General features: G+C 38.1%; 1 long non-coding RNA gene across 1 annotated transcript in view; it reads right to left on the minus strand.

Annotated features, from left to right (window-relative positions):
• The window catches only part of LOC121953280, a 35,535-nt gene extending 17,711 nt beyond the window's left edge, over positions 1-17,824 (minus strand). The window contains exons 1-2 of the long non-coding RNA XR_006106499.1: positions 17,763-17,824; positions 16,173-16,295 (exon numbers count right to left, since the gene is read on the minus strand). This is a non-coding gene — a long non-coding RNA (uncharacterized LOC121953280). The remainder of the gene's footprint in view (positions 1-16,172; positions 16,296-17,762) is intronic.
• Positions 17,825-18,394: the final 570 nt, after the last annotated feature.

An 18,394-nucleotide genomic window follows, 5' to 3' on the forward strand; every position in this document is an offset into this window, starting at 1 on the left:
GGTTACCCACCGCTTAACCTCACTGGGAGCTGATCTCCATATCAGCTCCTTCATGTTGTACTTGCTGTTGTTGTGATCCAGAAGGTTCCAGGCAGTAAAGAAGGGATGAGCAGTGAGAGACTTAGTCCCACTCCTGCTGCTGTACATGGGGGCTTGTCAAACTTAGTTTACAGGCTCGCTGCTGACTGAGGTCTAGCCTTAAGCTAATAAAGTAGCTACAAAACCTTCATGAATATATAATTCACCTCCTGACTCCCAGTGCCTAAACCCATCTACGTATTGTGGTTAAATGAGAACTTCTTTCATTGTTCAACAGAGTTTAATTTAATAGTCTCATTTCGCCTGAACTTAAATTAAACATGGCAGTGCTGAGCTGCTCGTTGTCAGGCAAATATGACTTAATTCTGACCCAAAGGTCGCTGCCATCGTATTGAAATGGGATGCATTTTCAAAATGTCCCAGACTGTTTATCTCTTGTTTAAATACAAGAATATCTCATCACTCAGCCCTCACTGTGCATTCAGGCGAGCCTCATACTCCATCATACTGCATCCCAATTACATTAAACTGTAATTAAATGATTGGATGGCTCAGCCTGTAATCCCAGCTAAATGGTAACTTTTATCTTGAACCTGATTTTAATGTACAAAAGAGGCTAATGCTTATGCAACGTACATTTGCTTGGATCTCCAGCTTTTCCTAAATGAAGAAACAGCCTTGTTTTAAAGGGGCACTCTACTAACACCATACATAAAGTTCATTTGAACTGTCATGAACAGTTTAACATATCCTCTGAAAACACAACTTTGGGCCTCATTCACCAACCATCTTAAAGAAGCCATTTCTTCTTAAACCCACTGCTACGGCCACGACAATTCTGACATTCACCAGTGTTTCTGGAATTAGTTTTTTGGGTGAGAAGAGAACCTACTTACACTCGAGCACATTGCGCACATTTTCTGCTGCCATGTTTGTGAAAAATAATTATTTACAGTGATTACAATAATAGATTTTTTAAATAATTCATACTGTTTTTACAGTATTATTTTCATTATTTCACCAAAAGAATTATGCTCTGTTAAAATAAACTCAACAATTCAATTCACATCAGCTAAAGTTAATGAGAATTATGTCATATTATTTAAGAGTATTTTTATACAATGGTTTGTATGGTATCCTACATAAAGGCACACACAATAGTTCATATCATGTCCTACAAATCATGCCCAGCGATGGAGTTACATCTTCAACGCAAAGTTAGGTTATTAACAAAGTTATGGAGGTTAGATTTAGGCAAGTAAAGCTACTTTGGCTAGGTTTATGGGAAAGAAACATGCTGAAGATATTAAAATGACTCAAAGTTCAGACAGTTCTGAACACTGGTCTCCTGGGGAAATTCATGTAATCAAGGATCCATCTACTACCCCAACCCGACTCCTTACTTGATCCCTTGGGACCGCTTCCTTGTTTACTCCCATCAACACATGCATCATACAGCCTTCCAAAATACATGGCTGACAAACAAATCACTGGCTCATGTTTACGGATATGTAGAAATTTGGATCCATTACTGTTCATAATGGAAAGTTTATAAGAACAGCCTGATTAATAAGTGAATGAGCACACTAGAATTGCACGTGGCACAAAAAGTGACCAAGAAATAGTCCACCTTCCACCCACTCTCCCCCGCTCGCTGCCACTCTCTCAAACACATATTTGCACACCTTGAAGAACTCTGTGGTTCTTGTCTCTGTCCTTAGCCCTGACAACTGCACTACATACATAATTGTTTTGTTTTTTGTTTGTTTTTTATAAATATGACAGTTTATTTGGCATTCACTTCCTGCAGTGGTACCTCCCTTTCAGAACTACTGAAGTGATTCGAAGTGTACATTCTTGACTTCATTCTTTCAACTTTCCTTCTTCAGTTTCCGTGTGCTCACAGCCCTGCTGTCTCATGCCCTTTTATGGGGATTTGCAGGGCATTTAGCTATGCTAATTACGATCATCTGGCACATGCATCCTCTCAAGCTTCGGTAGTTATGGGATTCATCATTATAAAAACACAAGTGCATACAATTCTGTGGTTTAAGAACACACCATGAATATGACACAGAATTTCCTTAGGACCTTTGTTAAGAACAGAAAATTAAGAAAAACTATTAGTCCACATGTCTTAGACTGGACTCGAGACTACAACTTAGGCACTTTGTCAGCTAAGCAATTAGTTGCATAAGCTAGTTGCGCAGCATAAGATTCACATCATCTCAAACTCATCAAGCCATTCAGCCCCTCCTTGTGCCCTGTATGCACTTTCATATTTTCTTTCACTATTAAATCTCCGATATCTATCCAAGTCTGTTTTCCTCCTGACCTTCATCACTCATCTGGCTCATTCAGACTGGCAGGATTGAATGGTGACTTTTGTTTGCTTTGAGCCCATAATGAAAAAGATCATAATTATGTCAAACCAGGAGACTACTGTCTTTATGCAATTCATTCATTCATCCCTCGCCCCCTTAAACAAGCAGAGCATGATAGCTGCAAGCAGCTCTCCTCAGAAGTAATTTTGTTTGAACTAATGAGCGGAGAGAGAGGAGCCGCCTCGGCGTCTGCTTTTAAACGCCTTTGATGAATGACTCCTGTCCCAGTGGCTCGTGCTGTCATTAGCTTGACACCAGATAGAAGTGAAGTCCTAAAAGAAAATGGAAAATTGATTTACCTCAATTTTCATCCGGAGCAAATAGTTCATCCCCGTAATCCCACGCGACGGTGCACAGAGCGATTAGAAAACTGCCAGCGTGTGCTTCCTGTCGCGCTCATGTGGAAAGACACCATTCTAATCAGCAGTTATGCCATCGTTTCACCGTGCTGCACCACTATTAATGCGATATGAAAGACAGTCACCAAAGCTGGAGTCTAATTTGGGCAAGGTTTCAATGGGACTTATTTTGAAAGCGAGTTCTATTTTAATTGTATTGGATTTGAACATATGTTCTGAGCTTAGGTGAAAGAAACGATTGGGATTCATGAAAAACCTGAATATTTTATTTCCTGAGCCTGGACAAAGTGCTTGTATGATTCCACGGCTATATTTATCACATATGTAGAAAGAAAGGCCAACTTTCAGGCTCTGCCTCTGTCAGTACTTCCTTCTTTGGGCCTCTATGCACCAATGAAGCAAAATCAGACGGGATTTCAAATATCTCTTACTTAAATATTACATGGTGCAGGTCTGTACAGACTGTAATGAAAATTTGCACATATATATATATGTATAGGTGCACCTGGTCAGTCATCAGCAGCTTGATTCAGTAAACATGAAGTCAACTACTGTCAGGCTAAATCATTATAAGTCCAATAGCAAGCACTACAAAGTATACCCAGCTGGCAGGGAACATCCCTACAACATTGGCTAACATTACCTTCAAGTGGCAATGTTTTAAAGTGAACATCTAATGTTCAAAGAGCTTTTAAAGGGTGCTTATCATTTCAAATAATATTTCTTTAAGGTTAAAAGCTGAATGACTTTTTTTTTAATATATTTATAAAGATTGTTACCCTAACTTTAAGAAGAACATTCACGGAACTTAAAGAAAACTTGTCGAAAAAACGTTACTAAAACATTGCATTGGTTCCATTGTACTGTTCTCAGAACATTTTTAGAACCAAAATTTGCTAGCTGTGTAGTCTCAAACAAAAATGCAAGTATATATTCACACAATATTGGAATGAAAGGGGGGGGGGGGTCAGATCATATCCAGTTCTTCATTTAAGCTATTAGAATGGAGTGATTTAAGTTTAAAGATATATCTGCACTCACATCATGTCAATGCCACAGAGTGCCAAATCTGACATAGAATGACTGCCATCTGAAAAGTGTCTGGCAACAGCTGATTTAGGATCAGCATGACGGATGGCACTTTTATGTTCATGCCGTGCCTTATGCCTGTCCAGGTAAAGCCAGACATTATTAAATCTGCGTTTTCCATGCATTGCGCAAACTTAGGCTACATGTCATCAAAGACCACAGTGCAACCCAGGTCGCAGTCTGATGTTACCCCTGCAGAGAACTACATAAAGTTAAGACTGATCTGCCTAACCATTAAAGGGTTCTTTAACCAATATAGATTTTTCTCCGTCGATCTGATCTGAACAGCATATACTATACTATACTATATATTAAACAGGCATTTGTGAGACAAAATTTCATGCTTTCTCCAAAACTTCCTGGGAATATTTATTTGTCCAAAACTTTTCCAGGCCTGGAAATTGCTATTTACAAATTCTATGACTTCTATGACTCCTCATTTTGTTTGCATTGTACCGACAGATGAGAAGGGAAGGACCTGCCAACTTTTGCACACCATTTGGCTGATGAAGGCTTTGATGTGCAAAATGTTTATGAGTGACATCCTCAATAGCAACAGTGGTGGAAATAATACAAGCTTAAAGTTTCTATTCACATGTTTCAGTATATTGGGTTATGTGAGTGTGAATGACAGGAATACTTGACCCACAAGATGATTATTTATATATCCATTATTCATGCAATGTTACCTTGAATTTGTAAAGAAAACTTTATTTTTCTCATGTCTGACATTTTTGGACACTTGAGGGATGGCATCGTGGGTAGACAAGATAGTAGACCTTGTTTTGCAACACTTATTAATCCCATTGAGACTCTGCTAAAGGTTTATTTTAGCCTCGCAGGAGACGGCTTGTGAGAGTTTGGTTTACTAAGAAATGTCTTACTCATCTTTTCACATTGGCCATTGCATACATACTGGCTCTCATCCTTAATTGCCCTGGTCCAAAGGTCTAAAAGTATCTACCCTGTTTGCAGCAGAATGTTTTGAGGTTTTACCAGCTTTGAAAGAAAAAAAACTTCACTGCTTGAGTTGCATTTTAACAACCACCTCACTCATTAGGAATAGCTCCATCTGAAACTTTAGGTACAGACAAAAGTTGCATATAGATTTTAAGCATACACACATTTGCCTTAGGTCTGTCCCTAGTCGGAAAGTTCTGGGCTAGAAACCATTTGATGTGGGCGTTAGTAGTGGTGAGCTGGGTTGCATGAGGACAACAGATCAACAACAATGGAGGAAAACAGCAGCAAACAAGAAGAAGAAAAGAAGAGTGAGGCTAAATGAGCAGAGGATAACATCTACCATACAGCGACAAACACCACAATTGTTTTTTATTGCACATGGGCTGAATTCACCATCTGTTTCTTCTTTTCTGTTCTGACTTTATGGATGCTGGATATCTCTGCCTGAGGCGGGATGCCATTTCAGTGCAGACAGCTCATCAAGACAAGTGACAAGTGTTGAGGTGTGAATGTGACCAATGCAGAAAGCGGGGCTAAAAATATTCTCAAGTGTTACGATGTGAACTTGCACTTTTGCTTTGAAGAGCAAACGAGCGCTTACATAGTATTTGTAGCTCTAAAACAGCAGTGTGGCTTTTAATATCATGTTGATCTAGAAATTTCAACATTTTTTAGAAGTTCACAGTCTTCCATCTGCCTACTGCGGTGCAGTCTTCTCATTCGGCTAAATCAACCACCTTGCAAGATAAATTAGTGATCTCAAGACAGGCGGTTCATTTTTGGCAGCTTGAAAAGCTTTCAGCAAAATACTGTCAAAAGCAAAATGTCTGATCCATTAGCTAAGTCCAGTTCATTCAGTGTTAATGCTTAATATGATGCCTGTGTCTGTCTTGTTACAGAAATAGCCATGATAACTTCTCTAATGGAGCCTTGCTAAGTTTAATTTAACTTCTCACCTTCTTATTCTTTACTCCTTATTACTTTCGCCTCAAGTTCGTTTTTTCCTTCCTGTTTTCTTCTATTATCCAATTAGTCAAACCCATATTGGATTAAATCATCCAACCAATAAACCAACCTCTCTCTAATGTATGAGGGATCCAATAACTAAGCCATGTGTTCTTTATTATAATACAACTAATAAGCTGTTCACATAATCTGCTGCCTCCAGCACACAATGTTGTTACAGCCGCATGTCAATCACTTATTGTTTATAGTCATGCTTGTGTCAAGACTCCAGGAAAGGCACTGTCAGTCAGTCAGTCAGTCGATCCAACACTATCAAAACATATTAATCAGACTGCTATCAATGTCACTTTAAGCTGATAGGCGATTATGTTTAATGCACATAAAATTGCTTAATTAAGCTACTGAAATACAAAGACAAATACAAAAGAAAAGACATAAGTCCATAGTTTCAAGATGATGGTCTCACGTAGTAAATATTTCAGAGATTTCCATATTCTGCAATACTGTGGAGAGGTTCAGACTAATGAAAACATCACATCAGTAGATGAATTGGCTCATAGCAGCACATTTCCTATACAAGTAATTATTTAAAAAAATAATGGCCAACTTTAAAGTGGCTACAACTGTGCAACTTCTCCTATTTTAGATAGGTTAAAGTACCCAAACTTAGGCATACCTGTCCAAATAGGTAAGCTAGTCATTAGCATAGCGTGGTTCCAGCATAGATGTCTTAAGAGACCTGTATACAGCATTGAAGGCAAGGCCCCATTCATTCCTATGAAAGTTGCTCAGTGGCGCATGAAGCATAAAAGCCATTCGCTATTTCCCAAAGGATTGGTGCTTCTTCCACATCTCTGGGCCCATAGAGCAGGTGCTCTAAAGACTTCTCTAAAGTTTCTTTCCTAATATAAGTCTATGGCAAAAAAAATTGGGCCCAGTGGCATGACATGACCGAACCTTAGTACCACTGTTTGACCACTATGAGAACTGGCTACAAAGCTTGGCACACTTCCTGGGGACCTGGATTCCAGACACCTCACAGGTCTATTCTTAGATTTGTTCTGTTGTTCCACCAAAGAAGTGAAATAAAATGTTAATTCAGTCTGATTTTCAGGCTGGCTAGCTTAAAACAGGGTTATTCAAAACAACCCTGGTATAAGTCCACATCTGTAGTTATATATATATATATATATATATATTATATATATATATATTTTTTTTTTTTTTTTTTTTTTTTTCCAGGTAATTTTTTTGTTTATTTTTGGTTTTTACTTTTATTTCTCTCATTTCTTTAACTTATTGCTTTTTATAAGTTGCTCATTACTGAAGGTGCTAATTGCCTTCTCCCCATGTTTTTTGAAAGGAATCAACCCAATTTGCTGTGTGTGTGTGTTTTCAGCAAATAGAATTGCAAATGCTGCAATAAGCATATTCAGTCGTAATATTCTGTAGCCATATGCATAGTGCAAAAGTCTCACCTCCAGCCAATCTGAGCTAACTGTCACACCTTAACAAGTTTACTGAAGTGTTACTATTGAAAGTGTGTAGAAGAGTTGTTTTTAGTCTCTACCATCCCAAGTGCTAGCAGTACCATTACAAACTTGACTGAAAATATTATTTCAACATTGGCATTTTTTTTTCTTTTTATCATAAGTAGTGTTAAAAAAACATTCCATATAAAGTTAATTCAAGAGACCAGATTTGGAACATAAGAAGTGGTGCTGACAGTGATAGGACTGAGTGGGTATCTGACAGAATAGGCTGGGAAGCACAGCGATAACCTACTAAGACTGTGGAGGGCTGTGGATGAATGAAAATAAAACGTCACATGTATCTTTTCTGTTTTAGTGTTTCTTTGACATCCTAACTGGCAGACTTAAAAACTGGTTCTCTGCCCAGCGAGGTTTAACTGAACCAATTTCTGACACCCCACAGCTCTGCCTCTGAGAAATGTTTCTGAAAGTAAAAATCCAATTTTCTGTTTTCCTGGATGACAACATCTGCCCATCCTGTCTGTCTGAGAGAGAATTGAGATGACACTTCTAAATGGTATTTTCATAACTCAAGTTCAGCAAACAAAACTCACTGGAACACCACCTATCTAAATAATCTACATCTATATATGAGTCTCTGCGTGATTTATTTACACTCCACCTCTTCGACGTCTCCCCCCTCATCTGTCTTCTGTCTCATCTCCTATGGGAGAGTGAAGGGAACATCAAGCAGACATGACTGAGATGCCATATCTCAGCGGATTACAGAGTTTTGCAACCTGTCCACCCCCCCATCTGCTTCCTTAGTCTTTCATAAAAGATCAGACTAATCTCTTGTTAAGGCCTGGTTTGTACTCATGCATTTGACACAAACCCAGTTGATGACTGACGCTGCTGTCGCTGAGAGTTCCATTTTCTCCTTTGTCCAAAAAGATTTGCTAAGCCCTGTCCCCCTTAGTTACTGTTGCTATGCCTATCAAGCAGGCCTGTTGTTTCACTGCAAATAAGCAGTTTATAATAATAACGGTGATAGATTTACCACTCAAAATTCCACCACCACTCACGACTCATTTTTTAAACAACTGATTTCAGACATCAATTGTATAACAAAAGCTTGTTGCTGGTGGCTGTCGATTTGCCCGCTGGTAGAAGCACACCAGGTTGGGATTTGTAAGAGTAAGATTGTTAGGGTACGACAATCACGGGCAAAGTAAGGCAGCATAAGGCAGGCCATTCCTTTGGATCCTAGAATCTGCAAATTTACACCCTGGACAAGCCATCACACCTGAAGACATACTAGCTAAATGTAATGGATTATATCATGATTTTTTTTTTTTTTTTTTTTGGTGATAATCTAAAAGAATTGGCTCCATTTCTGATAACAGACTATAGTCCTCACCCTCTGCTGGTGATCCAGCAGACTATTTTTCAGTTATGTGTAGTAACGTGAGTGATGTCAACTTCTCTAGAGTTTTTGTGTGTTTTTAAAAGCAACATGATGCTTCACTTCAGCCAGTGTATGGTTAACATGGTTTAAGCATCGGCATTTCTCTGTAGAAATCAACAGTATTAAGAGACTTACCAACAATGAGCACTCACCTAATTGTTCACTCAGCAGTGCAGCCAAACCACAATAATGAAATACCACTGGCAGTTTTGTAAATTACAGTAATAAAATGGAAACTGGCATTGAGGTTACCAACAAGCTAGAAACACCAGCAAGCACAAGTGCAGCCATTACTGTACCATCTCTCCCGCCATCTGCTTTCTAATCTCCACCACTACCAGGGCCTAGGTCACCATTTTCATCAGTAGCAGCTAACAAGTCGACCTCTAGTGCATGGTACCAAAACAGGCAACGGCTTGAGTATGAAGAAATGCAACATAGGACCGAGGAGATTTCATTCATCTGAGAAACGACGGCTGCAGCTATATTAGGCCTAGCGCGAGCCACCAAATTGTAGTAAATAGGCCACAATAAAATTAGTCATAGAATTTGTAAGTCGTTTTCCTGAATCATTTTAGCTTTCAAGGGGTTAAAAATTATTAGGTGTCTTTCTCAGTATGTTTGACAATAACAGGTAACGGAATAGAAGACAAGAAGACAAAGAAAGTGCAATCTTTTATGCATTGCAGTGTAGAGCTATAGTACTAGAGTTTAAGTAATGAGGAAAAATTTCAGACTATTTCATGTTAACATAACCTCCAAACAGTATCTTTTACTTATAACATTACAAGAGGTAAGATTTTTAGGAAAACAGCCAATCAATGTGTTTGGCCAACATAACTCTACCTCAGGTTAATCTGGCATCAATTTCATAAAGAACAGAACAGATATGCTAATTTTACAGTAAGCTAATGGATTTACCAGACAGCAGATGTGCCAGATTTAAATGCATTTTTTTCTTCTTACGAAATCAGTAACTCCACCAAATGATGTAGTTTGCTAATGATGCACTCCTTGGCCCTTGAGGTAATGCAAGATTGCAGCCAGAATTACAACCCACCAAACCCATGCTCCAGAAGTCACAAACAACTCTCAAGTCTATGTGCTCGAATCCCAGTTCAAGTCCCAAGTCCTAAACTTTGACTTTTGAGTCTTAAAAAAAGTCATAAAGTGCTCTTCCCCCAAAATAATGCCACTTTACAGACAGAGCAATAATATATTCAATTTCCATTGATTTAGTAGGTTTCTGTCCTGTCTTGTATTCAGTTCATCCCATATTAAAAAAAGTTTAAATTTTCTTCCCACATTGGCTTGGTGAAACCTATCAAGTATTTTCAAGTCAAAAGGCTCAAGTCCAAGTAAACTCATTGGTGTTAAAGTCTAAGCCAAGTTGCAAGTCTTTGATTTTGCCATCTCCAGTCCAAAGGAATTACATTTGTGACTCAAGTCTGACTTAAATCCAGGTCATGTGACTCCAGGTCACACCTCTGTCTAGATCCCTTTGTCAATATATGATACTGAATGTCAAGGTGATTTGTTTTTTAAATGTGCAAAACCACACTGAGATAACCAAAGGGCTAAATTTGGTTATCATGGAATTGATGTCATAGATAAGAAAATACATTAAATAGAAAAAAGTAACAAAAAGAAACAGTGAATCCAGATTTCGAGTCACTCATGTTACATATATAATTATTTTATTCATTAGTCTGAAAAAAGTGTTGGAACTGAAATCTCTCATTTAGGTTTTTCACCTCCATCTGTCTGGCTGTGTATATATCACCTAAACATCTGCCCTGATTAGAATAGGAACGGACACGACACTTCAGATTACCATATGAAATACAGTAGATGCGTCGTTTTTGGCGCCCCTGTGACCTTTAATCACCCAGCCAAATGAGTGTTCCTAACACCTTATTCATATGTATGATTCCATCATTATAAATGAACAAAACTCTGTGCACATTTATGGTCCCGAACAAGTAAAAAAAAACTGTGGCCTCTCCTTTAGTGCCACCATCAGGACAAACTTTAGCAATCCCTGTATAAATATTGTCCTCTGCTGAGCATAATGTCATCTGTAATAGTAACAACCAGCCGAGATGATTAGACCTTGGTGGAGGTCTGTATTCTATTGAGTGCTTTCTTGCTTAGCTTGTAAATTTCTATCATGCGTCAGTGGTTTATTCTAAAAATGGTGGCAATTGAGGCTTGGTAAAAGTGGTTTCAATCAGCATTACTGCAAGGCACTGATGATCAGAATCAAATTCATGCAGTGATAACCATAGACCTTGTCTCTGGGTGATGAGCAGGACCAATAGAAAGCCACAGCAGGAGCTCACAAGGTTATTGAACCCTCCCCAACACACAAACACACACCGGGAGACACACCCGCACACCCACATGCACATCAATAGAGCGACATGTTGTTGGAGCTGTCCTCAGGCAGCTGGAGGAGAGAATCTTTTCATTCTGGTCACTGTGTAACTTGACCTTCTGCATTGTGGCAGCTGGTCTTTTTTTGGAGGCAGTGGCCTTGGGTATTGTGCTGGGACTGTCTCATAATGTTGTACGCCATTTAAATTAACTGTTAAACATTATTTATTTAAACTCTACTTTGTTCCAATCCAAGGGACATTTTTCCACACAGAAAACCGGAATAATATGGACATCTTCTGGTGTCTAATGAATTAATATACTGTCGAAAAACAGATTTTGACAACATTTATTTCAAGTTTTAGTATCCAGTTAGAAAGTAAAATGTTTGGTGAATATAAAATTACACCAAAAAAAAAACCCCAAAACAAAACAAAACAAAACAAAAAAAACAAAACAAAATAATAACATGAGAGCCTTTATCATAGACTGTATTAATAATGGATGGAGCTACTGTGATGTTGCCAGTTGGTTTGTGGACTGCTATGCTGAAGCCTGGAGTTTGGCTGTTGCCATCTTGGGGGTCTGTGGGAACTGACTCTGTTTTTGAGCCAGCCTCAAGTGGCCGTTAGAGGAACTGCAGTTTTTGGCACTTCCACATTTGCTTCATTTTTCAGTCTTGGAGGTTGCTGGTTGGTGCTCATAGTTACAATGCTAATGTTTAGTATACGTGCTTAAAACAAAGTGCGGCATCCTATGTCAGAGGTTGATGGGCACACCATTTGCTCATAAAGCACTAGACAAATTAAACCTACACCTGTGACTGAGCGACATTGTCATCCCTGCTATGCTACTAAATAACAAATGTTAAAAAGAATTTAAAAAGGGCATTTTCTGACAAATTGATTATGGCTTATGTAATTTTTGTTATGTGAAATGTAGCTTAAATGTATATCAGGAAAAAAGTTGGGGTAAGTAGTGATGGCTTCATTTTTAAATGAAGCCATCACTACTTAAAATTTGTTAATGTCATTCTGTGTGACCACCCTTATCTGATAAGCAGCCAAGGCAGCGAGAGCTGCTGTTTGCAGTCTGACAATGAGCTCAGTGTTTGAATAAAATAAACTGGACTAAGTGACGAGAGGGAGGAACGTGTGAGACGGTTTCAATATGAGATAAACACTTTAGAAAAATATAGTCTAGCACCTCACACAATGTGATAGAATGTAGTGTTCAGTAGTGTTCAGTAGTGTTCAAGTAGTGTTCAATTAAGATTAAACAATAAGCTTAATTCAGAGGTATGGAGTAGTTGATATCAGCCAACATTCATGTTTTATTTAATGAAACTTTTCCGATCTTCTCTCAGAGCTTCCAGGCTGATGGTGGTGACAAACACTGAAAAAGAGTGTGTCGTCACAGTTTGAGTTGGGGTGTAAAATCAGTGTAATTTTTGTGTCACCATGATGGTCCAACTTCAAATGTCAAGGGCCATCACTGAAGATTTCACTTTAACTTTGACACGGACAAACTTGCAACGTGTGTGTGTGTGTGTGTGTGTGTGTGTGTGTGTGTGTGCGCGCGCGTACGCACGCAATAAACACTTTTAGAAGTTTTTGAAAGTGTTTGCAGTTGCAGGAAATTACTTTTGGCAACATTTTAGCAGATACAGAAAAAGGGGAAATAAATTGGGTATGGTGTTGGACAGTTTTTGAGTGAAAGCTGAAAGCATGAGGTTAAGTAGGAACTAAGATGTTGAATTAAATGAGTAAAATTATTCACCTCTCTGCTGATGTAGTGTGATACATAATGTTATAAATAATCGGCCTTCAGACTGAAAGTAAATAATGTCAAACCTTTCCTATTTATGACCTTACGTCGGTACTACTCTGCATTACCAGAGAAATGTGATGAAATATGTAAGATACTCTTGTCAAAATGTCTCCGAGCACTAGATGAGATAAATTTCCCAGGTAGCGGGAGGCTGTTCTTTCTCAAGTCATGCATAATTCTCTGTGGACGGCGGGTGGAGTAAGTTTGCTGCAGCCACCATCGCTTGTCAAGACACTCAAGAGGCTATTTGTTATTCCTCGTCTGTGAGAGGGACTGACATTTCCCATTGGCAGTTGAAGCACATCTAGCGGTGCCCTCTGCCCCCTTCATCTCCTGTGGTTTGCTCAGCTGAAATGGGACAAAGCTCGCAGGGGCTTATAGAAATTCACAGGGGAACTCCGGCGGAGCCACATCCAGAGGTTTTCTGACAGATGTGCCATGGTATTGTAGGACTGCGATTGCCTCCGGAGACTGGTGGATCACCTTATTACATACATTTACACAGGAAATGTAAGCATGAAGATAATAATATTTGAAGCCGGCAGGCCAGTTAAAACTTTCCAGGCTTCCATTTGGTGCATGGATTGAAGCTGAAGACATCAAATATTACAGCCATATATACATATGGATTTATGCTTCTATAGGCTTTATTATTGAATAGGATTAAAGTTTTCCCATGACATGATCTGGGTATTGGTGCCAATTTTGAGTTTAATCTATTTTCACATTCACCCTGCTTAGTTCAGTCAGACAACTCATTTTTTAAAAAACTTTTATGGCCTTTATTTGATAGGATAGCTGATGTGTGATGTGTGATGACAGGAAAGAGGAATGAGAGAGTGGGGATGACATGCAGCATAGGACCGCCGGTCGCACTCGACAGGACATATGGTCTCAGATTATGGAGCGTGCGCTCAACTGAGCTACCCAGCGCTCATGTTTGAAATGTTTCTTTCAACAGCAGGGCATACTTATAGTTTGGGCACCAAGACTTTAGCCTCATCACTCCCCGCAGATACAGTACATGGACAAAGGATTGGGCCACCTACACATTACACCTACAGGAGCTTTTATGACATCCCATTCTAAAGCTATAGGTATTAATATGCCATCTAGTAACTAAGTCCACTATTCCAACAATCACCAGTTTGGTGAAATAAATCCTTATTTTACCTAGTATGATATAAAACACATGCAGTTATTCCCCACAGTCTCTCTCTGTCATTGCTGGCCACCAGCTGTTTATTTTTCAATGTATGTAATGTTCATTCATTGTGCAAAATAAGATAAATACTCTAATTTAGGGTTTAGGTTTTTATATTTGTTAATTTTGTCAATTTAAAAAAAAAAAAAAAAAGCTAACAAAAAATCAGCACGTTGGCCGACTGACATTTCGTCTTCAATCAATCAATCAAGACTTAATTTATATAGCACTTTTCATACAAGCAAAACTGTAACACAAAGTGCCTCGTACAATAAAACCAAAGAGGTTAGATAAAACCAATAATAAAAGATAAAATATATACATATAATATTAATCATGAATAAAATAAAAAAAAAAACACCTAATATTTGATAAAATGTTATTTTTAAAATAACTAAATAAAAAAAGGATAACATATTAAAAAATATAGATAAGAATGTTAAAATAATAATAATAATTAATGAAAAATAATAATAATAATAATATAGTGTCTGGTAAAACAAACTAAAATGTATAAATAGTCAATAAATAAATGGGTAAAATTGAATTAAAAGTAAAAAGGTAGATCTTGAGTTTTCTTCTGAAAATTTCAACGCAATTATCAGCCAATACCAATGATGTGCAGAAATTATTGTGCATTCCTATAAAGGGGACCATATACACACCTTTTTAAATCTTTTCTTTATTTAGTTATTTACCTAAAAGCACTGATGTTTCAGCCATGCATTCTCCTGTGCATGCCCCTTTTTTATCTGTTGGACTTTGTGATTTTTCCCTCTACATCAATATTATAAGTTAAGTTGTCCCCTGCCAACAACAGAAGATGAAATTTAAAAGCATAGACACACTGACAGCGGCCATGCAGTCACATAGACTATAGGGGCAGTACAATACCAGGTGCACTTCAGTAGACCACTTCAAGGAGATGGAGGACAGTATTCTCAAAAAGAAAGAGAAAACAGTACAGCTAGAACTTCATACAGCCATGCTAAGTGACAGTAAGCCTCCTAAAGAAGCAGCAAAGTCCTTCGAGATCTGTTGGCCCAAAAGAAATCCCTAATTGGAGGAAATTATGCTGAATTCTGAGTCTGTGTTCAATGGATCTTGTGCTTCTTGTAATAGACAACAATACTGAAAAATGCCATCCTCCCTGACTAGATTGTTGAACACAAAATGCCAAACACGTCAGTAAGACGAGAGCAGATAAACTGAAAAACTGTACATGGTGCACAGAGAGAGTGAGTTACAGAGTTTAACAGGAGCCCAGCAGCTTATTTTTTCCCTGAGGCCACCTATCAGGTAAATGTGGCCAAGTGTATCGGAGTACGCCATGTATTGGAATTGTCATTGGTTTAAGTGTTCTGCACCATATGGTGCCCATGCCTTTATGGTCCCTTAAGACATTTTACAGCAACAACAACCAATATGATCACATGGCAAATTATCATGAACAGATCCACAAAATTCAGAGAGAAAACATTTTAAACACTCTAATTAACATAATAGAAATGTCCTATTGTGAAGGACACAGGGCACTCATTTTCCCACAAAGACAAAACTCTCATTAAATGAGCCACTGAAAAATTGTTCCATTTGTCCATTCAGGGTGTTCGATTTCATTTGACATTTTTAGCTCTCTTTTCTTTTTTATGAAACCCTTTAAGTCCTGTAAGGTGATATTTTTCAGACTATTTTTTAACCTGAGTGTGTGTAATTTCTTGTGCACACAGGGTATTAACTTGTGGAGACAAGATAATGACCTCAAGGTAATAACTCTGACACAAGATGATAACTTTTTCCTGCAAGTTCATAAGTTGTGCACACAGTTACTTGTTCCCTCTAGATAAAATGTTGTTCCCACAAGATAATAAATTGTTTCCTAAATTTACACACACTCACACACAAGAAAAATCATCTTTTTGGACTTTATGGACTCTGTATTTTATAAAAGTACAGTACGTTCTCTTCATACCTGCATGCAATGTATCAACACAAGTGTTTCATTAAGCTCCAAGCTGTTACCTTGTTAGAAGGTCGGCTGATGTAACTCATCCAGATGCTTCACAGTGGCTGGAGTGATACTGTTCCTCCTTGATTAGACTTTTTGCATGCCATCAGCATCATGTCAAGAGGTCCAGGTCAGCTCTGTGACAGCGAGAGAAAAATGTGATGACAAAACAGCCTGCTTTAAAATGTCGTACAGTTAAAAAGTTTGAACTGTTGTAGCCGGGCATTGAATTATGCATGCATTCATTATTCATGCACACTCATAAATGCATTATTCAATGTGGAAAAAGTCTAGTATTCATTCACACAATTATGGCTTTAGTGGAACACTGACATTTTCTATAAGAGTTCATGAATGGTTAACCAATGATATTGGTGGCTGCGGGTAACCAGTCATCTCCAATCATTTGGAAAGCGGCATGGTTTTTTCTTCTCTCAGCTGAACTCGTCTAACCTCAGTTAGAGCAGGAGCTCTGTTAATAGGCCAGCATTTCGTCTCTCCATCATCTCCACACTCTCATGGGCCAAGAGGTGGTCAATAGCATGACAGGAAAACGTCTATCTTGGGGGCTTTAATCAATACATTGTACGGCTCTCCCTCATCATAGAGACCCTCAGGGCAAATCCAAGGTCAAAAAGTATGGAGCTACTACCCAGTAAATCTGACACCAGACGAGTCCCATGGTGATTTGCACCAAGATGAACTTATACAGGCTTGAACAAAGAGTCAAGGGTTTACATATGGATGCTGGCCACGAGAGCATTTCAGAAAGGATACAGAACAATAGCACAGGGCACATAAATTCACAGTGAAAAAAGAGATGTTAATAGCTACAGAAAAGCACATAGTAAAAATACTACCTTGAATAAAATAATAAAATAAATCCCTCCAAAATTACTGCAAAAAAAGCATATTAGAACTGAACAAATTACAGACCAACAGTGTGCTTACACTTTGGCAAAAGTTTGGCACAAATTTGTTTGTTTGTTGCAACACTCTGCTTGCAATCATGTCAAGCCATATATTAGTGGTATAAATAATATGTATAAGTGCTGAAAATTAATGTACACAATGTGCAAGACAAAACATGACATTACACAAGTCTGAAATATCAAATAGGACCTCAGCCAGATTATTTGTTTCACAGCAAGAAAATAATTAACATTTTCTAGACACCCAACAGCCTCCATATGGTGGAAATATTGTTTAATTACCTTCACAATGGCTGACTGCCCTACTTGTAATTTTTCTTCCTATCTTTGTGCGTCTGTTTTGTCAATTTTAATTGAGTTGTCTTTATAAAGACAGAGAAAATGGTGAAAATGCACAGACATGAGTTAAAAAAAACATCATCAATAGTTTCATTTTAATTGCTTTTAAAGGCACATGTGTTGAACGGAATACTGTGTAGATAGATACCTTTGAGTGACCAATTAAAGTACACAATAAGTGCAGACCGTGTCAATTTTTTTCAATATGATTTTGCAGTTCAGCAGTAAAGAAGTGTCACAGGTCACGAATAGAGGGTTTGACCTAAAACACAGAATGAATAGATGGGAGCAGCAGGATGATTTGGGTGATTTAATGTTAAAAAATAAACTTACAGCATCCAAAAACAGGCAGGCAACCAATGAAAATAAAAAAAAGTAACTTGGAAACAACAGGCAGGACTGACTATGAGCTGAACCAAAGAAAATGGGAGCACAAGGACTAAATACACACGGAGCACAGGGTGATTCCACACAGGTGGAGCTAATGACTGATGCAACACAGGTGTGGTAGAAAACGGGAGGGGGGGCACAAAGACAGGAAGTGAAGCGAGACATAACACATGAGGTGAGCAAAACAAAATGAGGCAGGAAGCACTAAACACTAACCATAATGCAACAAGAAAAAAAACCCAAACCTAGAATACAAATTCCTCATGACAAATGAATATGAGAAAACAGAAAACAAATGCAGATACTAATATAACCAACTCAGATATATTGTTGGTCCATGGAGGAAAAGTTTGAAGGACTGTGACAAAAAGAGCTGTCAGAAGGGAGCTTGGAAGGAAACAGTTAACCCTTTTGCACCAAGTTAGCTCTAGTTCTTTTATTATTTTTTATTTTTCTGTTATTATTACTATACTCAAATGTAGGCTATATTTAACATGTTACACATTATATATATACTTATTGTTAGTCTTGTCTATGTATATCTATGTTGTTCATTGTTGTAGCTTTGCATACGT

The sequence above is a fragment of the Plectropomus leopardus genome, chromosome 14, assembly GCF_008729295.1.
Source record: "Plectropomus leopardus isolate mb chromosome 14, YSFRI_Pleo_2.0, whole genome shotgun sequence".
NCBI lineage: Eukaryota > Metazoa > Chordata > Actinopteri > Perciformes > Serranidae > Plectropomus > Plectropomus leopardus.